Source organism: Thalassophryne amazonica, chromosome 7, assembly GCF_902500255.1.
Source record: "Thalassophryne amazonica chromosome 7, fThaAma1.1, whole genome shotgun sequence".
In the NCBI taxonomy this organism is placed as follows: domain Eukaryota; kingdom Metazoa; phylum Chordata; class Actinopteri; order Batrachoidiformes; family Batrachoididae; genus Thalassophryne; species Thalassophryne amazonica.
The window spans coordinates 118095007-118120671 of NC_047109.1; the positions used below are offsets into that span (position 1 = coordinate 118095007).

The window sequence follows — 25665 nt, forward strand, 5'->3', positions numbered from 1 at the left end:
AACAAGCACCAAAATTGGCACACGTACTCCTTAGACATTACTCTTTTGTAAAAGCACATTAGCCACCTAAATTTTCAATAAGCAGCCAGGTAGGGGTCAAATGAAGATTTACACAGGGGTCAAAATGTAAAAATGCTCCAATCATATTGAAAACTATGCCACAGTATTTCTCTGATCACAAAGATTCCAAAAAGGTATAGTTTGGACTATCTGTGACTGAATGTTATGGAGTTAAAAACAGCAAGAATGGTGACAAAGGTCAACTACGCCAACTACGCGGTTGCTTAGAGCCTCCACGCCACCAGGGGGCCCCAAGAGCACCGATATGTTGTGATAAAAAAAAAGTAAATATATACATGAAATTAAAATAATATTGAATAATTGAAATGAAATTGTATTACACCTGAAAAAAATAAATTAATTTTGACAAAATACCAATACTAGGTTAATTGATGCCTCCTGTTGGCTGCTGCCACCGTTCGGCAAATTTAGATGCACCGCTTGTGTCAGGAGGTCGATGAATAATCATGAGGAATAAAGTGAGTGTAAGTCATGTCTCAGAAAAGAAATTATCCCTCTGGAGCGGAGAAAAGAAAAAAGAAGTTGGAAGACGAGAAAAAACGAGACAAAGATAGGTTTGCAAATTGCAAAATTTTTGTTGTCATTATTTGCGAAATGCTCCGTTCGTTTAGTGTAAAGTGCTTTAGGTGTCTTAAAGTCAGAGGCGATTGCTCTCAGACTGCAAGTGAAGCTCAGCTTCCCCTAAAATGTCAAAAAATAAGTGATCAAATATATACTGTTGTGTGTACATGACATTGACTAAATATGCGCTACAACGCGCTCAACTTTTATTCAGAATCAGCTTCTTATCACTGGGAATGATGCGGCTTTCCTCTCACTCAAACCCGCAGCTTCACAGCAACAGCGACACAAAGCATGCAGCGATACGAGACGAGCCATTGGATAAATGCTGGGCTTTGTCCCGCCCATCGGACGCTCAGTGTGTCTGGGGTCTATGGGGCAGTGGGCGGGCCTCGGCTGGCCCGGACGCTCAGCTTCTGCATGATGATTGGATGATCTGTCTGAGGCTGAATCCCTTTTTGATTGACAGCGAAATGAGCGAATCGGCGATCTTTTGGTGTAACCATCTGTGGGAGCATTTTCATTCTGTTCTGAGTTGAACCGCAGACTTTCCTAATCCTCTTAGTGGCATTTTCTTTGTTAAAAACGACTAGCGACAAATCGAGCTTCTATTTCTGGTGGGGTTTTTTTGTAGCTGCTTGTGTTTGGAGACTGACTTCTATCATTCTTTCTGTCTTCTATCTCAGTTTCTGTTCCTACCGAGCAGCGGGTGCTGCTGAGCTCCTCCACCGTCACAAAGCGCTCACAGGCGGACAAACTTCACACGAGCCTCGCGCCAGTCCCAGCTAGCGAGCTAGCTAGGTAGCAAGCTGCACATAATGGCAGACAATTTGAATGTTGTGGACCGGATTTTGGTGAAGCCATTTGATAGTCTTCCTTACGAAGAAAAACTTAAACAGCAGGGCAGATCAACTCAGATTAATTTGGTGCAAAAGGAAAAGTAGCTCAGCTCTCAAAGGTTTGCTGGCCAAAGTTAAAGCAATAGTCCCCAGTGCAATGTTTGTGCATTGCTATGTACACACGTTGTTATGTTGTGGATTTCTATGTTCATTTTGGAGATTTTTTAAGTATTGTACGAGGTCTATTAGAAAAGTATCCGACCTTATTATTTTTTTAAAAACCATATGGATTTGAATCACGTGTGATTACATCAGACATGCTTGAACCCTGCGAGAGTTTTTTTCACGCCTGTCGGTTACGTCATTCGCCTGTGGGCAGTCTTTGAGTGAGGAGTCGTCCACCCGCTCGTTGATTTTTTTCATTGTTTAGGAATGGCTCAGAGACTGTTGCTTTGTTTGATCAAATTTTTTTCAAAACTCTAAGGCACAACTGAGTGGACACCATTCAATAAATTCATCTGGTTTTCGGTAAAAATTTTAACGGCTGATGAGAGATTTTGGTCTGGTAGTGTCGCTTTAAGGACGGTCCACGGCGCCTGACGGCGATCTGCGCTTCGAGGCGGCAGCGTCTTGCCGTTTCAAGTTGAAAACTTCCACATTTCAGGCTCTGTTGACGCAGTAAGTCGTCAGAGAACAGAGAACTTTCAGAAGAAGTCGGCATGAGGAGTTTATTCGGACATTCCATTGTTAACGGTCATTTTGTAATGAAAGAACGTGCAGGCAGAGTCGCATGGGGCTGGACCCGACCGCGGGGGGTCGCGACAGGAAAAACACCTCCGTTGGAAACCTTAACGGGCAAGTTGGAACATGCCCAAGCTGTTAAACAATTTCTCAGTTACTCACTTGTTGAAAGCCATTAAAAGCCGCCTGAATTCTACAAATGGTTTTCAACACGGAGGTGTTTTTCCTGTTGCGGCGCACACAGATTTGCCGAGTCGTCACGGAAACGACTCGGCGAATTTGCGCGTACATCTTTCATTAAAAAAATGTCCTTAAACAGTGGAATGTCCGCATAAAGTCCTCATGCCGGCCTCTTCTGAATCTTCTCTGTTCTCTCACGATGTCCTGGATGAATTAAGCCTTAAATTAGGATGTTTTCAGCTCGAAACAGGCCGACGACAGCGCCTGGAAGCGCTGCAGGACGTCCTGCTCCGTGGGAAGTCCTTACACCGACAGAAACACCCCATAATCTCTCATCAGCCGTTAAACTTTTCACAGAAAACCAGCTTAATTTCTCGAATAGTGTCCACTCGGATATTCCTCACAGGTCCAGAAAAAATTTTGATAAAGCAACGCGCGCCGTCTCGAGCAGCGTGTGAAACAAAGGAATTCAGCCGAGAGGGCGGGACCACATCTCACTCAAGGCCTGCCCACAGGGAAATGACGTCACCGACGCGTGAAAAAACTCACGCATGCGCACGAGGGTTCAAGCATGATTGGTGTAATTGCACGTCATTCAAATCCATATAGTTAAAAAAAAAAAATAAAAGTGTTGGTTTATTATCTAAGAGACCTCGTATTTATTATTTAAGTATTTAATTTTGATTACAACTTTATTTTTCTGTAAGATAATGTGAATGTCATTTGATTCTATTTTGTATTTGGATATTGAACATTTTGCACACCATTGCACATCTGAAAGAAATTAAACTATTTAACGTGTTACTATAAATGCAGTCTCCTGCCTGCTGATGTTACTTTATATATATATATATATATATATATATATATATATATATATATATATATATAATAAGTCTTACCTGTTCGTTTCAGTGGAATTCATCATCACATCCTTAAGAAAAAGTATCCACATACAGCCTCCTGAGTTTGGAAAGCAATATCTGAAAATACTTTAATTCCTTGTCATTGTTGAAGAAAGTTCCTCTGTGACACTGCACCTCATTAACGTCTCAGTTATCACAGGCAACAGACGATTCCGTGTGCATGCGATGAAATTATTCCATCATCCACAAAGAAAAAAATAAATAATGTTAAAGTTACTCCGTTTTGCTTCGTTGTGGAGCAGAGACGCTGCACAACAGTGTGTGTGCACAACGACGTGCTTCTCAATATTTACATGTTCTACCTTTGGGGGAAAAAATATTTACAGTATGTATTTGTGTATGTTACCAGTATTGTGGAGAGTGAAAGGCTGTTTAGCTCAGTGTCACACATTGTAGATGAAAATTAGAAACAGGCTCACAGCTGATAACACAGGGAAGCTTCTTTTTATCAAAAAGAATCTGCCCTCACATTTTCAAAAAAGGCTTTTAGTCCTCACAGAAAAGTAAAGTTATTGATGGACAGTTTCAGTTCTGTTCCTGGTGTTGGATATTTTACAGGTTACATTTCAGTCAGATGTCTGTCTGTGTCATGTTTGTTAAGAAACACATGGTTAATGTTAAAGAACAATTTGTTGGAGTCAAAAAGTGAACTTACATGATTTAAGTGAAATGTTTGTAAATAAAAACAAAGCGAATGATATTGGGAGCAGTTACAGGCAAAAATTAAGGAACAACTGATGAATAAAACAAGTGATCTTAAGCAACAACTCAGTGTCTTTGGTACTACATCTTTTCAGAAGATCATTGAGCACTGCTACGTAGAACAACTTTGTGTCGAAGAGTTATTTGGGGGGTCCAAGCATTGTGAGGAAGCATCAGCTACAACCTTTTGGCCATGAAGCTTGATCCTTAGTGTTGAGGACCTTGACAAAGCCAAGCGGATGCCCATGTTTCAGGAGGGGGCGGCAGATGGATGGCTATTTTAGAGTGGTGTGGATTGACCAGTTTGTCTGCCTGGGCGGTTGCCATCCAGGACTCAGTGTGGTTCAGTAGTGTGGTGAATGTAACAGTGCATGTCATGAGTTTATGCCTGACCTAGAACGAACCCCTTTGATTTTGGGCTGGATCTGAAAAAATGAATATTTTCTTGTTGACAGCACTGGCAGACCTTTACTGTTACCATGATAATATTAATAAAATGAGCTAACTGTCAAAGATCGATTTGGTACAGTTGTTCTAACATTGACATGACACCATATTTGGCGAGGTCATCGTGTCATGTCGTAGCCAGAGCATAATAAAGGTGAATCAGACAGAAAGTAACCTTTATTGAATGATTAGATTCACAAACTGGTGCTAAAGCTCTTGGTGCACGGTTAAAGTTTTGCCTGGTGATGTGCTGTAGCAGGTCTGCTTTTTGTTTATGAGATGAAAAGAGCTACAGATGTCAAGTTGTTCAAGCACAAACAGAGACTTTTGGAAAAAGGTGGAAGGAAACTCAAGGAATCTTGGCGATAGGCCAGGTTGAAGTCATCGTGGTCACATGCTGCGTGTCCATCTGTCCGCTTGCACAAACCCACTAAAATTCAAATGTGGACGGCGAAATGTTTGGGCATTTTTTCAAACTCCTACATGTTTGTTGGTTTGTAGCAGAAATACTCAAAACTACCAATCTGATTTTTTTGCCGAGTGCGTTGAATGTGACGTGTGACTCCAGCTATGTTCCATGACGGATCTAGATAAAACAGGTGAAGTGTTCTTTTATTCCAGTGGATTCCTCTTTGAAGAAGATGCACACTCGGTGCTCGTGCTGTTCAACACGTTCTTTGTGATTTCTTTGTGCCAGGCTACATTACAAGTCAGTGAAAAAAGCCCATTGTCTCTAAGACATAAGACCCATATGAAAGTCATAATAAATTGATAGAATAAAGAATGTAGAATTCAGTAGTGACTTTGTCTTATACTCTTATTCAGTCATTGTTCAGATATGGTGAAAACAGAGAACCATCATGCTTATGTAGACGAATATGCCTTACCATTTTGAAAATGCTATCGTGAATCCTATCCTGGTCACAGAAAATCCTGGGCATAATAGTTAGTTTTTACAACCAGAAGATTGATCAAATCAATGGTAAACAAATAGAAAAAGTCCATGAAAGTCCAGGTTTCCTCTAGTGTTGCCTTGATTTTCTTCCCTTCTTCTGTGGGAAGGTATAAACTTTCCTTTTTGCTAAAGCTTATAGTTAGGGCTGGATCAGGTGACCCTGAACCATCCCTTAGTTATGCTGCTATAGACGTAGACTGCTGGGGGGTTCCCATGATGCACTGTTTCTTTCTCTTTTTGCTCTGTATGCACCACTCTGCATTTAATCATTAGTGATTGATCTCTGCTCCCCTCCACAGCATGTCTTTTTCCTGGTTCTCTCCCTCAGCCCCAACCAGTCCCAGCAGAAGACTGCCCCTCCCTGAGCCTGGTTCTGCTGGAGGTTTCTTCCTGTTAAAAGGGAGTTTTTCCTTCCCACTGTAGCCAAGTGCTTGCTCACAGGGGGTCGTTTTGACCGTTGGGGTTTTACATAATTATTGTATGGCCTTGCCTTACAATATAAAGCGCCTTGGGGCAACTGTTTGTTGTGATTTGGCGCTATATAAATAAAATTGATTGAATTGATTGATTCTGTGAGCTGCGGAATTGTTGGCTCCACAGTGCCATTCATCCAGTTTGCATCTTCAAGTTCTGAAGGCTCCAGTTCGTTGTTTTCAAGATCATTTGACTCGAAACACAGGTGTAGCTGGATGAAAGTCCCGGGTCCCAATTGAAAAGACGTTCCCACGAGCTTGGCTAACGGGGAGTTCCCCTTTGGCTGACCTGGTAGAGGAACGGGTCTTTTGTGCGAGCCGCGTGGGTTCGATCCCCACCGTCGTCCCGGCCACGAAGGTCCTGCTGCTTCGCAGGAAATCATCATCAGAATCTTCTGTCATGAAGACTTCCCCAAATAATTCTCTATTCTCCTGTTCTACATTGTCAAGCATGCCGCCTTCATCGACCACAGTTCCTCCAGTTGCTGCCACGATTCAGTCAGTTTTCTTTGTTGTGACGCACGCTGTTGGAAAACCCCCTCTATATTGGGGAAATGGACTTGTCTAACCAATCAAAAATGAGCATTAGAACCGGAGTACGTCTGACGTAAGCATGGGGATCGGGCTTCAGATAATCCTTGGTGTTCATTGGTTATAACACCGATTCTGGGTGTACCCACCAAACACAAAATATAGCGGACCAGCAGACAATGTAAGTTTCTCAGGGGAGCGATATTTCAAGGACCGACAGGGAGCGTAATGCACGGCGGTTCGCCATTTATCGACGACCGGCAGGACAAGAGTTAACACGCAAGAAGACTAAGTTCATATGCAAAAGATAATCACTAAAAACATGCTAATATGCTAAAGCATACAATGTCGTGATTGTGCCCATTCTGTGTGCAGAATTTCCAGAATATTCTGGGAGATTCCTGAACGTGAGTCGTCTAGACGCTATTGGTGTTGTGATCGGAAATGCTGCATTTGTTTTGTGTTTACAAAATTGTAATAGAAACATTAATATTGAACACTTATTTTACTGAATTTGCATGTTTGTTTCATTGTGAAGTCCCTGAGTCCTTTAATCTTGGAAAGAATAGATTTCAAAACCCAAAGGTTGCTGAGAGGACAGAAAGTTGCAGTTTAAGTCACATGATCCCTTGCAGAAGTCACACAAAGTGGGAGGAGACATGTTTATTTGGGTATTCATGACTATAGTAAGATAGGACTTCCTCAATTTTGGTCACATGATGACCAAAATGGAGTTCAAAGTTTCATGGCCAAATAATAAAAGAGGCCCCGGGGGAAATTCAAGACACAAAAACATATAAAGATGATGATTTAAACAAACAACATAAAGCAGATTATAGTCAGATTATTCCATCAGATTTTGTAGTCTGCACAATTTACTGGTTTGTTTGTGTATTGTTTATTTATGAATCCTTTCATAACAAGCAGAAATAGTACAAGGTTTTGGAAATGAAAGAAAATGATAAGCTCATGTCAAGCTACACACAAGTTTAAAACTGCACATATATTGACAGCAGAGGAAGACGTGTCTGCTTCGACTGGTTTGGTGAGTTACAAGATGATGATGGCATTTATTGTTTTGAGTTATTGTTGTAACAAGTTGGAGGTGATGGTCCCTTTTATGGCCTTTGGACCTGCCCACTGTGTTTTACCGGCTACATGCATTAAATTTCAGTATTGCATCGTGTCAGTACACATTCTTAGTCCACCGCACAGGACACACTGTTTGGGTTTCGGAGCTGTGATCCTTGGCTCCTTGAGGCGGAGTAGAGCCCTAAAAGAAAAACCAAAACCCCTGTGCCCATCTGACAACCACACTGTTCTCTCCAATACACAAATGTTCCCATCATTATCAGGATCTCTGAGCTCCAGTGCTGACCAACGGTTGCTAAGGGAAAGTGGAAGGTGAGGGCAAAAACACTGGGTTAGTGGAGGTCACTTTGCTCAGCCGGTGGCTTGCCTTGGTGTTTGGGTAGCGGTGACATCCTGTTACTCACAGAGGGTCGTTCAGGTTTGTGAGTGAGGTAAGTGGTGCTTAGTCGTGTGGCAACTAAATCTTTTACAGCCTTCATGGCGGAACTTTGCATGTCAGGGTCGCACACTTAATCCTCACGGCAAACAGGGAGGCTGTTCCTAAGCCATCGATGTTTCTTGAAGTGTTTGTTCCTTCCTAAATGGGGGCTGCATTTCCATTCTCTTGTTTTGTTGGAAGGAATACATTATTGTCTGCAAGAGGCCTCAAATGTGTACCATCTGTCCCAAGGCCGTGAAGGCCGTGTGGTGTTTCCAAACTCCAACGCTCTGTTGACTTTGAGACCTGAAATAGTGAGTCGAATGTCGCCAAACATTGAATTATGTCACAGTGGTATGTGTTACAATGGAAATACAGTTTCTGCTGAATTTGAATGGATTAGAATTTAATACCAGACAGATGAGCTGTCAGAGCCGATCTTGTGTACGACAAGAAGAACAGAGTTTTGAATCAGTGTGTGAGAGGGGACGAGAGGGGATGCACTGTCTGCTGTCCAAAGGAAAGTAGAAGTAAGTCTACATAGACCCTCGGGACCGTTGATGTCAGTGTGAAGCAGATGAGAGTCGACAACTACCCCTGGATGGGATGCTAACTGGGGTAGTCCCAGTTGGCATCCCATCCAGGGGTAGTTGAAGACTCATAAGATAAGAAAAGCCTTTATTCATCCCTCAATGGGGAAATTTCAGTGTCACATCGCAGCATAGAACAGTAGGAATAGAAGGGCATGCAATAAAACAGTATCTCTTAAAAAACAAGAACTAAAAGAGGTTAAACTTGTCCAGATACCATGAGTGGGATTCAAACCCAAGTCTACATATTGAGAGGCCAGCTCCTTATCTGTGAGATACCTCCTCTACAAGGGAGGTAGCTTCCTTGCTGCATCCACCACACCATGGAACAGTCGGGTCATAGAGAGCAACCACACAGACAGACAATTCCTTCCTCTTGAAAATAATCATGTACAAGCTACAGCCTAGTGAAAAGTGGGCACCACTTTGCCCCTCTCCATTTGCTGGAGTCCTGAACACTGCGGCACATTAGGTCATGCCAGAATGTTGTCTCTGGTGTTCCCTCACAGTGCTACTACAATAATGCACCTCAACCAAATAACCATTTGCTTGACGTCATTCCAGTGGTCCTTCAAAGAGACTTAAAACCAAAGACATCTGTCTCCTTCGGTCATTGGTTGGTGTCCAGGTCTCATAGATACAGTAAAAGAAGGACCAAGACCCTCATTTATTAAACTGTGCATAGAAAAGGTTCTAAATGTTGTCTTACAAGCAAAATTTAGTATGTAAGTCCAAGAAAATCCCTGTTCATGAAACAAGTGGCTGCTGTTTGTACGCACATCAGTAAATCAATCAATCAATCAACTTTTTTCTTATATAGCGCCAAATCACAACAAACAGTTGCCCAAGGCGCTCCACATTGCAAGGCAAGGCCATACAATAATTATGAAAAACCCCAACGGTCAAAACGACCCCCTATGAGCAAGCACTTGGCCACAGTGGGAAGGAAAAACTCCCTTTTAACAGGAAGAAACCTCCAGCAGAACCAGGCTCAGGGAGGGGCAGTCTTCTGCTGAGACTGGTTGGGGCTGAGGGAAAGAACCAGGAAAAAGAGATCGATCACTAATGATTAAATGCAGAGTGATGCATACGGAGCAAAAAGAGAAAGAAACAGTGCATCATGGGAACCCCCCCACAGTCTACGTCTAAAGCAACATAACCAAGGGATGGTCCAGGGTCACCCGATCCAGCCCTAACTATAAGCCTTAGCGAAAAGGAAAGTTTTAAGCCTAATCTTAAAAGTAGAGAGGGTGTCTGTCTCCCTGATCTGAATTGGGAGCTGGTTCCACAGGAGAGGAGCCTGAAAGCTGAAGGCTCTGCCTCCCATTCTACTCTTACAAACCCTAGGAACTACAAGTAAGCCCGCAGTCTGAGAGCGAAGCGCTCTAATGGGGTAATATGGTACTACGAGGTCCCCAAGATAAGATGGGACCTGATTATTCAAAACCTTATAAGTAAGAAAAAGAATTTTAAATTCTATTCTAGCATTAACAGGAAGCCAATGAAGGGAGGCCAACACGGGTGAGATATGCCCTCTCCTGCTAGTCCCCGTCAGTACTCTAGCTGCAGCATTCTGAACCAACTGAAGGCTTTTTAGGGAACTTTTAGGACAACCTGATAATAATGAATTACAATAGTCCAGCCTAGAGGAAATAAATGCATGAATTAGTTTTTCAGCATCACTCTGAGACAAGACCTTTCTGATTTTAGAGATATTGCGTAAATGCAAAAAGGCAGTCCTACATATTTGTTTAATATGCGCTTTGAATGACATATCCTGATCAAAAATAACTCCAAGATTTCTCACAGTATTACCAGAGATCAGGGAAATGCCATCCAGAGTAACGATCTGGTTAGACACCATGCTTCTAAGATTTGTGGGGCCAAGTACAATAACTTCAGTTTATCTGAGTTTAAAAGCAGGAAATTAGAGGTCATCCATGTCTTTATGTCTGTAAGACAATCCTGCAGTTTAGCTAATTGGTGTGTATCCTCTGGCTTCATGGATAGATAAAGCTGGGTATCATCTGCGTAACAATGAAAATTTAAGCAATACCGTCTAATAATACTGCCTAAGGGAAGCATGTATAAAGTGAATAAAATTGGTCCTAGCACAGAACCTTGTGGAACTCCATAATTAACTTTAGTCTGTGAAGAAGATTCCCCATTTACATGAACAAACTGTAATCTATTAGACAAATATGATTCAAACCACCGCAGCGCAATGCCTTTAATACCTATGACATGCTCTAATCTCTGTAATAAAATTTTATGGTCAACAGTATCAAAAGCAGCACTGAGGTCCAACAGAACAAGCACAGAGATAAGTCCACTGTCCGAAGCCATAAGAAGATCATTTGTAACCTTCACTAATGCTGTTTCTGTACTATGATGAATTCTAAAACCTGACTGAAACTCTTCAAATAGACCATTCCTCTGCAGATGATCAGTTAGCTGTTTTACAACTACCCTCTCAAGAATCTTTGAGAGAAAAGGAAGGTTGGAGATTGGCCTATAATTAGCTAAGATAGCTGGGTCAAGTGATGGCTTTTTAAGTAATGGTTTAATTACTGCCACCTTAAAGGCCTGTGGTACATAGCCAACTAACAAAGATAGATTGATCATATTTAAGATTGAAGCATTAAATAATGGTAGGACTTCCTTGAGCAGCCTGGCAGGAATGGGGTCTAATAAGCATGTTGATGGTTTGGATGAAGTAACTAATGAAAATAACTCAGAACAATCGGAGAGAAAGAGTCTAACCAAATACCGGCATCACTGAAAGCAGCCAAAGATAACGATACATCTTTGGGATGGTTATGAGTAATTTTTTTCTCTAATAGTCAAAATTTTGTTAGCAAAGAAAGTCATGAAGTCATTACTAGTTAAAGTTAATGGAATACTCAGCTCAATAGAGCTCTGACTCTTTGTCAGCCTGGCTACAGTGCTGAAAAGAAACCTGGGGTTGTTCTTATTTTCTTCAATTAGTGATGAGTAGAAAGATGTCCTAGCTTTACGGAGGGCTTTCTTATAGAGCAACAAACTCTTTTTCCAGGCTAAGTGAAGATCTTCTAAATTAGTGAGACGCCATTTCCTCTCCAACTTACGGGTTATCTGCTTTAAGCTACGAGTTTGTGAGTTATACCACGGAGTCAGACACTTCTGATTTAAAGCTCTCTTTTTCAGAGGAGCTACAGCATCCAAAGTTGTCTTCAATGAGGATGTAAAACTATTGACAAGATACTCTAACTCCCTTACAGAGTTTAGGTAGCTACTCTGCTCTGTGTTGGTATATGACATTAGAGAACATAAAGAAGGAATCATATCCTTAAACCTAGTTACAGCGCTTTCTGAAAGACTTCTAGTGTAATGAAACTTATTCCCCACTGCAGGGTAGTCCATCAGGGTAAATGTAAATGTTATTAAAAAATGATCAGACAAAAGGGAGTTTTCAGGGAATACTGTTAAGTCTTCTATTTCCATACCATAAGTCAGAACAAGATCTAAAATATGATTAAAGTGGTGGGTGGACTCATTTACTTTTTGAGCAAAGCCGATAGAGTCTAATAATAGATTAAATGCAGTGTTGAGGCTGTCATTCTCAGCATCTGTGTGGATGTTAAAATCGCCCACTATAATTATCTTATCTGAGCTAAGCACTAAGTCAGACAAAAGGTCTGAAAATTCACAGAGAAACTCACAGTAACGACCAGGTGGACGATAGATAATAACAAATAAAACTGTTTTTTGGGACTTCCAATTTGGATGGACAAGACTAAGAGACAAGCTTTCAAATGAATTAAAGCTCTGTCTAGGTTTTTGATTAATTAATAAGCTGGAATGGAAGATTGCTGCTAATCCTCCGCCTCGGCCCGTGCTACGAGCATTCTGACAGTTAGTGTGACTCGGGGGTGTTGACTCATTTAAACTAACATATTCATCCTGCTGTAACCAGGTTTCTGTTAGGCAGAATAAATCAATACGTTGATCAATTATTATATCATTTACCAACAGGGACTTAGAAGAAAGAGACCTAATGTTTAATAGACCACATTTAACTGTTTTAGTCTGTGGTGCAATTGAAGGTGCTATATTATTTTTTCTTTTTGAATTTTTATGCTTAAATAGATTTTTGCTAGTTATTGGTGCTCTGGGAGCAGGCACCGTCTCTACGGGGATGGGGTAATAAGGGGATGGCAGGGGGAGAGAAGCTGCAGAGAGGTGTATAAGACCACAGCTCTGCCTCCTGGTCCCAACGCTAGACAGTCACAGTTTGGAGGATCCCAAAAAAATTGGCCAGATTTCTAGAAATGAGAGCTGCTCCCTCTAAAGTGGGATGGATGCCGTCTCTCCTAACAAGACCAGGTTTCCCCAGAAGCTTTGCCAATTATCAATGAAGCCCACCTCATTTTTTGGACACCACTCAGACAGCCAGCAATTCAAGGAGAACATGCGGCTAAACATGTCACTCCCGGTCTGATTGGGGAGGGGCCCAGAGAAGAAAACAGAGTCCGACATTGTTTTTGCAAAGTTACACACCGATTCAATGTTAATTTTAGTGACCTCCGATTGGCGTAACCGAGTGTCATTACTGCCGACGTGAATTACAATCTTACCAAATTTACGCTTAGCCTTAGCCAGCAATTTCAAATGTCCTTCGATGTCGCCTGCTCTGGCCCCCGGAAGACAATTGACAATGGTTGCTGGTGTCGCTAACTTCACATTTCTCAAAACAGAGTCGCCAATAACCAGAGTTTGATCCTCGGCGAGTGTATCGTCGAGTGGGGAAAAACGGTTAGAGATGTGAACGGGTTGACGGTGTACACGGGGCTTCTGTTTAGGGCTACGCTTCCTCCTCACAGTCACCCAGTCAGCCTGCCTTCCCGACTGCACGGGGTCTGCCAGGGGGGAACTAACGGCGGCTAAGCTACCTTGGTCCGCACCGACTACAGGGGCCTGGCTAGCTGTAGAATTTTCCACGGTGCGGAGCCGAGCCTCCAATTCGCCCAGCCTGGCCTCCAAAGCTACGAATAAGCTGCACTTATTACAAGTACCGTTACTGCTAAAAGAGGCCGAGGAATAACTAAACATTTCACACCCAGAGCAGAAAAGTACGGGAGAGACAGGAGAAGCCGCCATGCTAAAACGGGTAAGAGCTAGTAGCTACGCTAAGCTAGCGGATTCCCAAACAGGGAATCCGACACTAGATAGGCTGTGGAGCAGCACAGGTAACGCACAACAACAGTGCTAAAAAATAAAATAAAAATCCACTAGACAGGCTGTGGAGCAGCACAGGTAACACACAACAACAGTGCTAAAAAATAAAATAAAAATAAAAATCCACTGGACAGGCTGTGGAGCAGCACAGGTAACGCACAACAACAGTGCTAAAAAAAAATAAAATCAAAATCCACTGGACAGGCTGTGGAGCAGCACAGGCAACGCAAAATATCACCTGTAGATAAATCTCACGTGTTCTAAAGTACACGCTTGGGCACAATGGTGATAATCTGCATTCAGAAACTGCCTCAATTAACCGTATATGGCAGTGGTATCCAAACTATTCCAGAAAGGGCAGAGAGGGTGCAGGTTTTCTTTGCAGCCACTGACTCCAGCAGGTGATTTTACCTATGAACTCATCCCACCTGCTCAAAGTGACTCAGTGGAGCCTGCCAGGCTCAGTCCGTTCCACAGAGACCAGGCATGGATGAGCAGACACGGATACTACGAGGCAGGAGACACCAATCCTGGATCGGTGCGCGCACACGGATTGCTCAAACAGACCCCGCCATTGATAACAGATTCACCGATGCACCATGGCAACCAGAGTGGCGTGCTTCTCCACGGCAGGAGGAGGAAGTCCTCGTGGAGGCTGACGTGGACCAAATAAAAAAGAAAGGCAACACCGCCACAGTGATTAAACAACTACAGAAAGCGTGACAAAGTACTGCAGACCACCTGAATGCGTTACTATAGTGCACAAATACACACTCACTGCTCCGCTGAAACCATATTAATTACAATCCAAATAGTTAATTAACATATACCCTGAATATGAATCAGGTGAAATTTTAACTGAAATTATGTAAATGTAACTCCATCAGACTGTATAAGTCTTTGAGAAATAGAGGAGCTCACTGACAGAATACTCTAATTTTATCTTACGTTTGCTCCTCTGCTGTCTCAGACTATATGTATACAAATGTCCTTATATATTAGATCATGACCCACTCACTGGAGCTCTTATTTTCACAGTTCACCTGGTACTCTGGTCAGTTAGCAAGTATGACACTTTACTTACTACATAGTAGCAGTTGGCAAGGGTTTGTCAGAATGTTCCATGACGCACACCCAAATGTCCTCAAATTACTTAATGTTACAAGCTGGATTTAACCTAGCTGCTTTGCGTGGAACTGATTAAAAACAAGTGCTTCATATCTGTCTGGGACAAACAGGAGGGCACCTGATAGAATGTTTCTTTATTGGTTATTACGCTGACACAAACAAGTTTGTCACAAAATTTTGATATGACACATGCTGCTTGAACAAACAACAACATCACATCACCCGCTTACGACACAGACGCACCAGTTTGCAGCCAATCACATAGTCCCACTGATGCACAATAGCAGGGCAAGACTGCCCGTCTGGGTGCAGTTGATGGCAGGAATAAAAACAGCTCAGCCCTAAGATGGGGCGCTTCTGTTGCAAGGGTGCATGTGATGTTTGCTCCTGGAAGACCCCAGCACTGCCTTAGCTACTCTGTTTTCAGTGCAGGCATTTATCAATTTCAATTTATAGGGCACCAGCGTCGCCTCAAGGCGCCTTAGACAAAACAGTTCAAAAGCAGTTAAAAAAAAAATGCAAAAGCACAAAGAGTAAAAATTAAAAGGAGAACAATATTGTAACCATAGGACAGAGTGAATAGATGTCTTATGTCTTAAAAGTATCCTCAGAGTCCGACTGTCTAATTGACGCTGGGAGATCATTCCACAGCACAGGGGCATGATGAGAGAAACCCCTTTGGCCCACAGACATTTTCTTCACCCTAGGAACACAGAGCAGTCCTGCATCCCGTGAACGCAAACCCCGGGCCAGTACATAGGGTGTAATTAAATTGGCCAAATACAACCCCAATTCCAATGAAGTTGGGACGTTGTTTAAAATGTAAATAAAAACAGAATACAACAATATGCAAATCCTCTTCAACCTATATTTAATTGAATACACCACAAAGACAAGATATTTAATGTTCAAACTGATAAACTTTGTTTTTGAGCAAATATTTGCTCATTTTGAAATGGATGCCTGCAAAACATTTCAAAAAGCTGGGACAGGGCAACAAAAGACTGGGAAAGTTGATGAATGCTCAAAGAACACCTGTTTGGAAACAGGTGAGTGTCATGATTGGGTATAAAAGGAGCATCTCCAAAAGTCGCAGCCGTTCACAAGAAAGATGGGGCGAGGATCACCACTTTGTGAACAACTGCATGAAAAAATAGTCCAACAGTTTAAGAGCAACATTTCGCAACATTTCTCAACATTCAATTGCAAGGAATTTAGGGATTCCATCATCTACAGTCCATAATATAATCGGAAGATTCAGCGAATCAGGAGAACTTTCTACACATAAGCGGCAAGAACAAAAACCAACATTGAATGCCTGTGACCTTCCATCCCTCAGCCAGCACTGCATTAAAAACCAACATCATTGTGTAAAGAATTTTACTGCGTGGGCTCAGGAACACTTCAGAAAACCATTGTCAGTTAACACAGTTCGTCGCTACATCAACAAGTGCAAGTTAAAACTCTACCATGCAAAGCAAAAGCCATACATCAACAACATCCAGAAACGCAGCCACCTTCTCTGGGCCTGAGCTCATTTGAAATGGACAGACGCAAAGTGGAAAAGTGTGCTGTGGTCTGATGAGTCCATGTTTCAAATTGTTTTTGGAAATCATGGATGTCGTGTCCTCCGGACAAAAGAGGAAAAAGACCATCCAGATTGTTACCAGCACAAAGTTCAAAAGCCAGCATCTGTGATGGTATGGGGGTGTGTTAGTGCCCATGGCATGGGCAACTTACACATCTGTGATGGCACCATGAATGCTGAACGGTACATCCAGGTTTTGGAGCAACACATGCTGTCATCCAAGCAACGTCTTTTTCAGGGACGTCCCTGCTTATTTCAGCAAGACAATGTCGAGCCACATTCTGCACGTGTTACAACAGCGTGGCTTCGTAGTAAAAGAGTGCGGGTACTAGACTGGCCTGCCTGCAGTCCAGACCTGTCGCCCATTGAAAATGTGTGGCGCATTATGAAGCGCAAAATACAACAGTGGAGACCCTGGACTGTTGAACAACTGAAGTTGTACATCAAGCAAGAATGGGAAAGAATTCCACCTACAAAGCTTCAACAATTAGTGTCCTCAGTTCCCAAACACTTATTGTGTTGTTAGAAGGAAAGGTGATGTAACACAGTGGGAAACATACCACTGTCCCAGCTTTTTTGAAACGTGTTGCAGGCATCCATTTCAAAATTAGGAAATATTTGCACAAAAACAATAAACTTTATCAGTTTGAACATTAAATATCTTGTCTTTGTGGTGGATTCAACTGAATATAGGTTGAAGAGGATTTGTAAATCATTGTATTCTGTTTTTATTTATATGGACGGAGGGCCTTTGTGGTCGGGACGGCAGTGGGATCGAACCCCGGACTGCTTGAACTAAAGACCAGAACTCTAACAGGTCAGCCAAAGGGGAATTCCACTTTAGCCAAGCTAGCGAGAACATCTTTTCAATCCGGACTTCACCTTGCTACATTTACATTTTACACAACGTCCCAATTTCATGGAATTGGGTTGTAAGTCAGTACCATTCAATGAACAATTTATAGGCTAAACAGCAGGACCATAAAATCTCATCTTACAGAGATACATAACCAATGAAGAGATGCAAGAATAGGGGTAATGTGGTCAAACTTTCTGCTTTGTGTCAAAAGTCTGGCAGCAGCATTCTGAACCAACTGGAGACCCCCAATGCTCGACTGTGGTAATGCTGAAAATAGGACATTGCAGTAGTCCAATGTGGAAGAAACAAAAGCATGTATCGGTCTCAGCATCAGTCATAGACAAGATGGGATGAATTCTCACTATATTTCGCAGATGGAAGAAGGCACTCCTTGTAATATCCCTAATGTGAAGGCCAAAGGACAATACAGGATCAAAAATCACCCCAAGGTTCCTCACCTTGTCTGTATGACACACGGACCTAGGCCAAGCACTAGCTGATCAAATTGGTGCCAATATCTTGCTGGACCAAGAACCATCATTTCAGTCTTATTAGAATTTAAAAGTAGGAAGTTACTAAACATCCAGCCTCTCACTGATGCAAGGCAATCCTCTAGAGATTTTATTGAATTAAAATTACCAGCAGTTATCGGCATGTACAATTGACTATCATCAGCATAGCAGTGAATGACAATCCCAAAACGCTGTAGTATATGCACAAGGGGCTCTATATACAGAGAAAAGGGCAGGGCGGCCAAGACCAGATCCTGTGGAACCCCAAATTTCATGTCACTAAGGTTAGAACTAGTGTTTATCGTACAAAACACTGAGAACGACTGGTCAGGTATGATGTCAACCATGCAAGGGTACATCCAGTAATCCCAAAGTAATGCTTCAACCTATCAAGTAGAATATGATGATCCACGGTATCAAACGCAGCACTGGGATCTAACAACACCAGAACCGTAGGTCTGAATCCGTTGTAAGCAGAAGATCATTCACCACTCTGTGGAATGATATTTTCTAAAAGCAGACTGCAGTGGCTCAAAGAGATTATTCTCAGTAAGATAGTCTGCGAGCTGCCGTGACACCATTTTTTCCAGAATTTTCGAGCAAAATGATAGATTTGATATTGGCCGATAGTTTTTCAATACACTAGGGTCAAGATTAGGTTTCTTAAGTAATGGTTTAATCATTGCAGATTTGAAACATTTAGGAACAGATCCAGAAGTTAAAGAAAGATTAATAATTTCCACCACAGTCGGCCCAAGAGTGGACCACAGGTCCTTAAACAGTTTTGTTGGTACAGGATCAAATAAACAGGTTGTGCTTTTTGTTGATGTTACAAGTTTCGTCAGCATGCCTAGTGAGATACTATCAAATTCTGTAAATCAATACAACATCCGTAAGTCTCATGAACGTCACAAATTCCTCTGAAAATTCATGATGACAACTTACATACAATCAGTGGTGGGCACAGCTAAACCAAAAAGTTAGCTTCGATAACTGGTAATCAGCTAACTGAAAAGTTATCTTTTTTAACGCTAAACCGATAAACTGCGTAAAAACTTATCAGAAGCTACAGGTAAACCGATAGCCAATAAACTGTAAAGTTTGCCTCCTATACACTCTCAGCTACTAAAAGCTGATTTTGAGTTAACACCGCCAAAGCTTCTGATAGAACAAACAGCGATCACAAACCCAAACAGCCAGTGAGCCAGCGCTTCTGTCCTTTGTGCACTCTGCCCCCTGCTGTAGGAAAGCATCCATTTACCCTGAGAGGACAACAGTGGTCCAGCAATGAGGCTGGAGGTCTTGAAATGGAAAGCAGGTTTGAATTATGGTTTTGCTTTAAAAACGAAATTATTCCTGATAGAATAACTACATTAAACTCTTAAAATGTACAAAGTGACATAACACATATCTGTTCATTTTAAAATAATGTACTAATTCTGAAGATTTGAACATTAACACACAGATTCCCAAAGGGGATTATGGGTAACTAAGCTTCCACTCATACTATTGGTTGATTCATTCATTCATTCTATGTAAAAACCAACACAAGTGAATCAATGTAACATGTTGTGGTTTACAAATAATATGCTTTTGTAAAATATGTAATTTGTTTCATTTGTATAAAAAAAATTTTTTCAAGATCCCACTAGACAGCGCCTAAGCGCACGCGTGATGACATCACAACTCTTTCTGGTTAGGGAGACAAGGTTTCTTTCAATAACAAGAACTGTCAAAAACTTTCTCGTGTGTTCGATTGTGTGGTGATATGAATCGCGGTTTGAATGTTTGAATAATGATGTCAGTCGCACAAAGAAATCAATAATAGTGAAAATGTTCGGTGCGGTGTTATAATGCATCAATCAGTCACTCCGTGAGGTGTCATAACATCAAGCCTGGTTCACATGGCAAGATAATTAGGCCGATATCGGACCCGATCTTCCCCTTCCGACAATCTTAAGGACGCCCCGACAATCGTGATGACGCTAAATATAATCTTATCAGATATTCCTGTCGTGTGCGGTGTGTTAAGTAGGATGTGAGGAGCTAAATGTGACATGCAGCCAATCAGAAAATGAGGTGTTGACCTGGGAATGTTCGTGTGTGAAATCTGTTTGTGTGTTGTTTTTACCATGTGGCTGACACACACTGTACAACTAAACCTGTCAGATCTATGATTTGTTTTTATCTCCATGTGTGTGGTCTCTCAGGTTTTGGAAACCTACAGATAAGTTTAAAATCCTGCGGTCGAAAACACTGTGATATAACTGGTCACCTGTAGATGGCAGTGTTCTATGTATTTTGACGCCGGTTATATCACACGGCCTGAATCACAATTTCGGATTTTGGAAAAGCAACGTGGGCTTCTTCTGGCATTTTTACATGAAACAAACACAATAACAACATCTATAAACCCAGAGAATATATTCACGAGAGTTTTAGGCAAATATACAGAGAGTTTAATGCTGTTTTCCGTGTGGAGCCTGATCAGAGCGTCTCAATGCATTTCTCCTGTTGTGAATTTTTACCCATAATGCACTGCGCACACACCATGTCCACACTAAACTTTCAAAATTAGTGCATTACTTTAAAACTAAAAACATATATCTGATATTTTCACTTTATAAACTTAGACGTGACGTTAATTAAATAACTTGTCCAAATTAGTTGTTGGTTAAAATTCTAACCATAACTTAAAACTCTATGCCCTCTGGATGACTTGGGTGCTATTGCCAGCATATTAGTATGGGGTCGAAAGAAATGAGGTTTTTTCCTTTCTATGACCCATTCTCCTTTGTCTGTAGAGGATAGAGCAGTTTATTCTCTTCTTTGTTTGTAGAGGATAGAACTGTGCATCTACTACAAAAAACTACATCTGCAAAAATGTTAGCGGTCTAAAAATATTGGACCAAAACTTATTGGAAGATAATTGGTCCAATGATGATTTTTCAAAAGTTATCTGAAAAGCTAACCCGATAATGAAAACATTATCTTCGATAATTAGCGGTTAGTGGATGAGCAGAACTGTGCCCACCACTGCACACAATACAATGCAACTTACAAACAATGACATGATAAAATTCATCTCTATTACATTGTTCTCAAGAATCTGCTGATATTGACTGGAATCCTTGTGACCCTCATACTTTACCAGTGAAGTTTTAACGTGGAAATGGGTGGAGAGAACCGATGACGAGGGTGCTACAGGAGGCGATGGCAGTGACAGGCCAGTAAAAGAAAAAAATGTAAAAGGTCGACATGCTTTAACAATGAGTGTTTAAAACAGGAGAAATATGCTATGTGGTAAAACCATGTCCAGGCGTACATTTTATGCTAGCTGCTCCCTGTGCCCAGTGAAAATTCTCCTGAACTGAAGGTAAAACCGCATTAGATTACCACGCCAGTCTAAAAAACAAAAACATCCAGAGCTCACGTCAAACCAAGGCAATTTCGTCCTTTATGGTCACAAAATTCCTCACAGGACAAAGTTACGGTGGCTGAACTAACAAGCACTTATCACAGTGTACGTTCATGGTCACAGTATATCTCTCCACTGACTGTGGAAACAAGTTGACTGCAAAATATTCAGTTTCAGTGAGATTGCAACAAAGATGTCCTGTGGTCGAACAAAAACCGAGGCTTTAGTTGAAAAGTGTTGGCAGCATTTAGTCAACAACGTTTGTCAGCAGAGCTTGACAAAGCCCAGTATTTCAGCATCTGTTTCTGATGCATCCAATTCTGGTCACACGAAGGGGTTTCCTTACACCTTTCGTATTTTAGGCCATCTGAGGAGTGAACATGGATTGCTGGATTTCGTGCGAGGATTCTGATGAGTCTAGTGACACAATATTCAAGCAAATTGCGTCCATTACTGAGAATAACGGGCTGTCTTAAACCAAAATCAGTGCCTATGGTGCGGATAATGCATCTCTTAACTACAGCAGGCACAATTCAGTCTACCAAAAACTGAAAGGGGCAAACCCACGGATTATGAAGGGCAATTGGAAGTGCCACATGATACACAACACTGTGAAAACAGCAAATCGTGTCTTCAGTGCAGCTGGGTGTGACGTGGAGGCTTTTGTGCTGAAGGTCTACAGTGAATTCATTTGCTCTGCTAAAAACGTGGAAGTGCTCAAGGAGTTCTGTGAATTTACAAATACAGCATACAAGGAGATTCTCAGGCATGTTCCCACATGGTGGCTGTCTTTGTTACCAGCAATCCAGAGAATTCTTGAGTGTTGGCCAGCTTTGAAGTCTTACTTTGTGTCACAAGGAAAGGAGGACTGGACATTTGTGTGTGGTGCAGCTGACACAGAAGATGTGGACTGTACTTTGGGTGAATGTGTCCTGGCATTCATGCACAATGTGATGCAAGAGTTTGATGCCTCTATTAGAGTGCTTGAGAGTGACAGTGCTACTCTTGTCGATGTTTATACGGTGATGAACCGCTTGCGGAGTCAGCTTATCTCCAGGCGCACAAGTTCTATGGGAGCAAAGCGAAGCAGACACTGAGGAACCTTTTACCCAATCAGCAGGAACAATTCAGAAGCCTGGTAGACCGATTTTTTGAGAGAGCAGTGCTGTACCTTGAGGATAGATTTGACTTCAATGATGAGATGCTTGCAAACATTGGCTGTCTGAGCCTAAAAGAAGCACCCCAGTGGTCTGAATTTGAACTTTTGATGCCCTGGATCTGGATGAAGACCGTCTGTACAGTGATGTGAGCATCCTAAATGAAGTGTTTCACACCCTCCCAACAGACCTAACCCCAGACAGAAAATGGGCCCATTTTTTCACTAAAGCAAAAGACACCCCAGAGCTGTTAAAATGGATTGCTTTCATTTTTTCAATACCAGTGAGCAATGCCTATGCAGAACGTGTGTTCAGTCACATGGAGGATGCTTGGACTGATAAAACAAACAGACACTCTGTTGCAATGTGAAGGCTGAGCTTCAAGTCAGACTAAACTTTCAGTTGTCCTGTACTGAGTTCAAGTCATTGAAAATCAGCCAGGACTCATAACAGCAGCAAAGAAAAATACCAAATACAAATGGAAGATTAGGTAAGGTTTTGGTAACTCAGCTACTTGGGGTGTGCAGCCAGTACATTCTGAGTGCCGGTCTCAAGCCCAGATAAATGAGGGTTGCGTCAGGAAGGGCATCCAGCGTAAAACAAGCCAACCCAACTATGCAGACTCAGAATCGAATTCCCATACCGGATTGGTCGCGGCCCGGGTTAACAACGTCCGCCACCGGTGCTATTGCCCAACAGGGTGCCGGTGGAAATTGGGCTACTGCTGGGCGAAGATGACGAAGAAGAGGAGGAAAACGCTGCCATGAACAGTGGGAGAAGAAGAAAACTAGAAGGGTGGAAATGAGAGTGGGGACTTTGAATGTTGGTAGTATGACTGGTAAAGGGAGAGAGCTGGCTGATATGATGAAGAGGAGAAAGGTAGACATATTGTGTGTGCAAGAGACCAAGTGGAAGGGAAGTAAGAACAGGAGCATCGGCGGTGGGTACAAGTTGTTGTACCATGGTGAGTACAGGAAGAGAAATGGTGTTGGGGTCATTTTAAAGGAAGAGTGTGTTAAAAGTGTGTTGGAGGTTAAGCGAGTGTCTGACAGGGTGATGAGTGTGAAGTTGGAAATTGAAGGGGTGATGATGAATATCATCAGTGCATATGTCCCACAGGTAGGTTGTGAGATGAAGGAGAAAGAAGATTTCTGGAGTGTGTTAGATGAGGTGGTGGAGAGTGTGCCCAAGCATGAAAGAGTGGTGATAGGAGCAGACTTCAATGGGCATGTTGGTGAAGGGAACAGAGGTGATGAGGAAGTAATGGGTAGATATGGTATCAAGGATAGGAATGGGGAAGGACAGATGGTAGTTGATTTTGCAAACAGGATGGAAATGGCTGTGGTGAATACCTACTTTAAGAAAAGGGAGGAGCACAGGGTAACATATAAGAGTGGAGGAAGGTGCACACAGGTGGACTACATTCTTTATAGGAGATGCAAGCTAAAAGAAATCAGAGACTGTAAGGTGGTAGCAGGAGAGAGTGTCACTAGACAGCATAGGATGGTTGTTTGTAGGATGACTTTAGAGGTAAAGAAGAAGAAGAGAGTGAGAGCTCAACAAAGGATCAGATGGTGGAAGCTGAAGGAGGAAGACTGTTGTGTGAAATTTAGCGAGCAGGTGAAAGAAGCACTGGTTGGAGGGGAAGCAGTTTTGGACAACTGGAAAAGTACTGCAGATGTGGTGAGGGAGACAGCTAGGGCAGTACTGGGTATGACATCTTGACAGTGGAAGGAAGACAAGGAGACTTGGTGGTGGAATGAAGAGGTCCAGGAAAGCATAAGGAGAAAGAGGTTGGCGAAAAAGTTTTGGGATAGTCGGAGAGATGAAGAAAGTAGACAGGAGTACAAGGAGATGTGGCGTAAGGTGAAAAGAGAAGTGGCAAAAGCAAAGGAAAAGGCATATTGTGAGCTCTGAGTCCTTTCTTGTTTGCAATGGTGATGGACAGGTTGATGGATGAGATCAGACAGGAGTCCCCATGGACTATGATGTTTGCAGATGACATTGTGATCTGTAGTGAGAGTAGAGAGCAGGTTGAGTCTAGTCTACAGAGGTGGAGATATGCTTTGGAGAGAAGGGGAATGAAAGTCAGTAGAAGCAAGACTGAGTATATGTGTGTGAATGAGAGGAGCCCAGTGGAATAGTGCAGTTACAGGAGTAGAAGTGGTGAAAGTAGATGAGTTTAAATATTTGGGGTCAACTGTTCAAGTAATGGAGAGTGTGGTAGAGAGGTGAAGAAGAGAGTTGCAGGCAGGGTGGAGTGGGTGGAGAAAGGTGGCAGGAGGGATGTGTGACCGAAGAATATCAGCAAGAGTGAGAAGAAAGTTTACAAAACAGTAGTGAGACCAGCTATGTTGTATGGTTTAGAGACGGTGGCACTAACAAAAAGACAGGAGGCAGAGCTGGAGGGTGGCAGAGCTGAAGATGTGAGATTCTCTTTGGGAGTGACAAGAATGGACAAGATTAGGAATGAACATATCAGAGGGACAGCTCAGGTGGGACGGTTGGAGACAAAGTCAGAGAGGCGAGATTGAGATAGTTTGGACATGTGCAGAGGAGGGACCCAGGGTATATAGGGAGAAGGATGCTGAGGATGGAGCCACCAGGCAGGAGGAGAAGAGGGAGACCAAAGAGGAGGTTCATGGATGTGCTGAGAGAGGACATGCAGGTGGTGGTGTGACAGAGGAAGATACCAGAGGACAGGGTGAGATGGAAACGATTGATCTGCTGTGGCGCCCCTAACGGGAACAGCCCGAAAGACAAAGAAGAAGGTAAGGTTTTGGTGAATTAAATGAAATCCAAATCATCTATCTGCCTACTCCTGTATGTACATGTATGTGCCCAGTTATATCAGTTACATGTCCTCCTACGTGTTTGTTTATGCCAAGAGCAGCAAGCAGCAGAGGCACAAGCAAAGCACACACCACACTCTAAGCAATCAGGTAAGCTGTTGACACTACACCTTACATTGCTACATTCAAGTATTCTTACAGACGGTGAAAATTACATTATTTGTTTTTTTATCCACATAAGCAAGGGTTAGGGTTAGAACAGAACTTAATTATTTATTCTCCTTTTACCTGTGCCCACTACTGCCCCCAGGTGTTCACAACTAAAACCTGTTGGAAATAAACCAAAATAATAAAGACCTGCTATTATGTAAAGCAATTAACTAAACAAATAACTAGCAAATGTTGTGAAAGTGTAGTGACACAGACCCACAACAGGGGGCGCAAATGAACGGACAATA

At 42.3% G+C, this 25665-nt stretch overlaps 1 long non-coding RNA gene across 1 annotated transcript; it reads left to right on the top strand.

Annotated features, from left to right (window-relative positions):
* The first annotated feature begins 1191 nt into the window (after positions 1-1191).
* On the top strand, positions 1192-25388 carry LOC117513392. Its single transcript, XR_004561606.1, has 4 exons — positions 1192-1220; positions 23783-23795; positions 24906-24910; positions 25328-25388. It is a non-coding gene; the product is annotated as an uncharacterized LOC117513392 (long non-coding RNA).
* Positions 25389-25665: the final 277 nt, after the last annotated feature.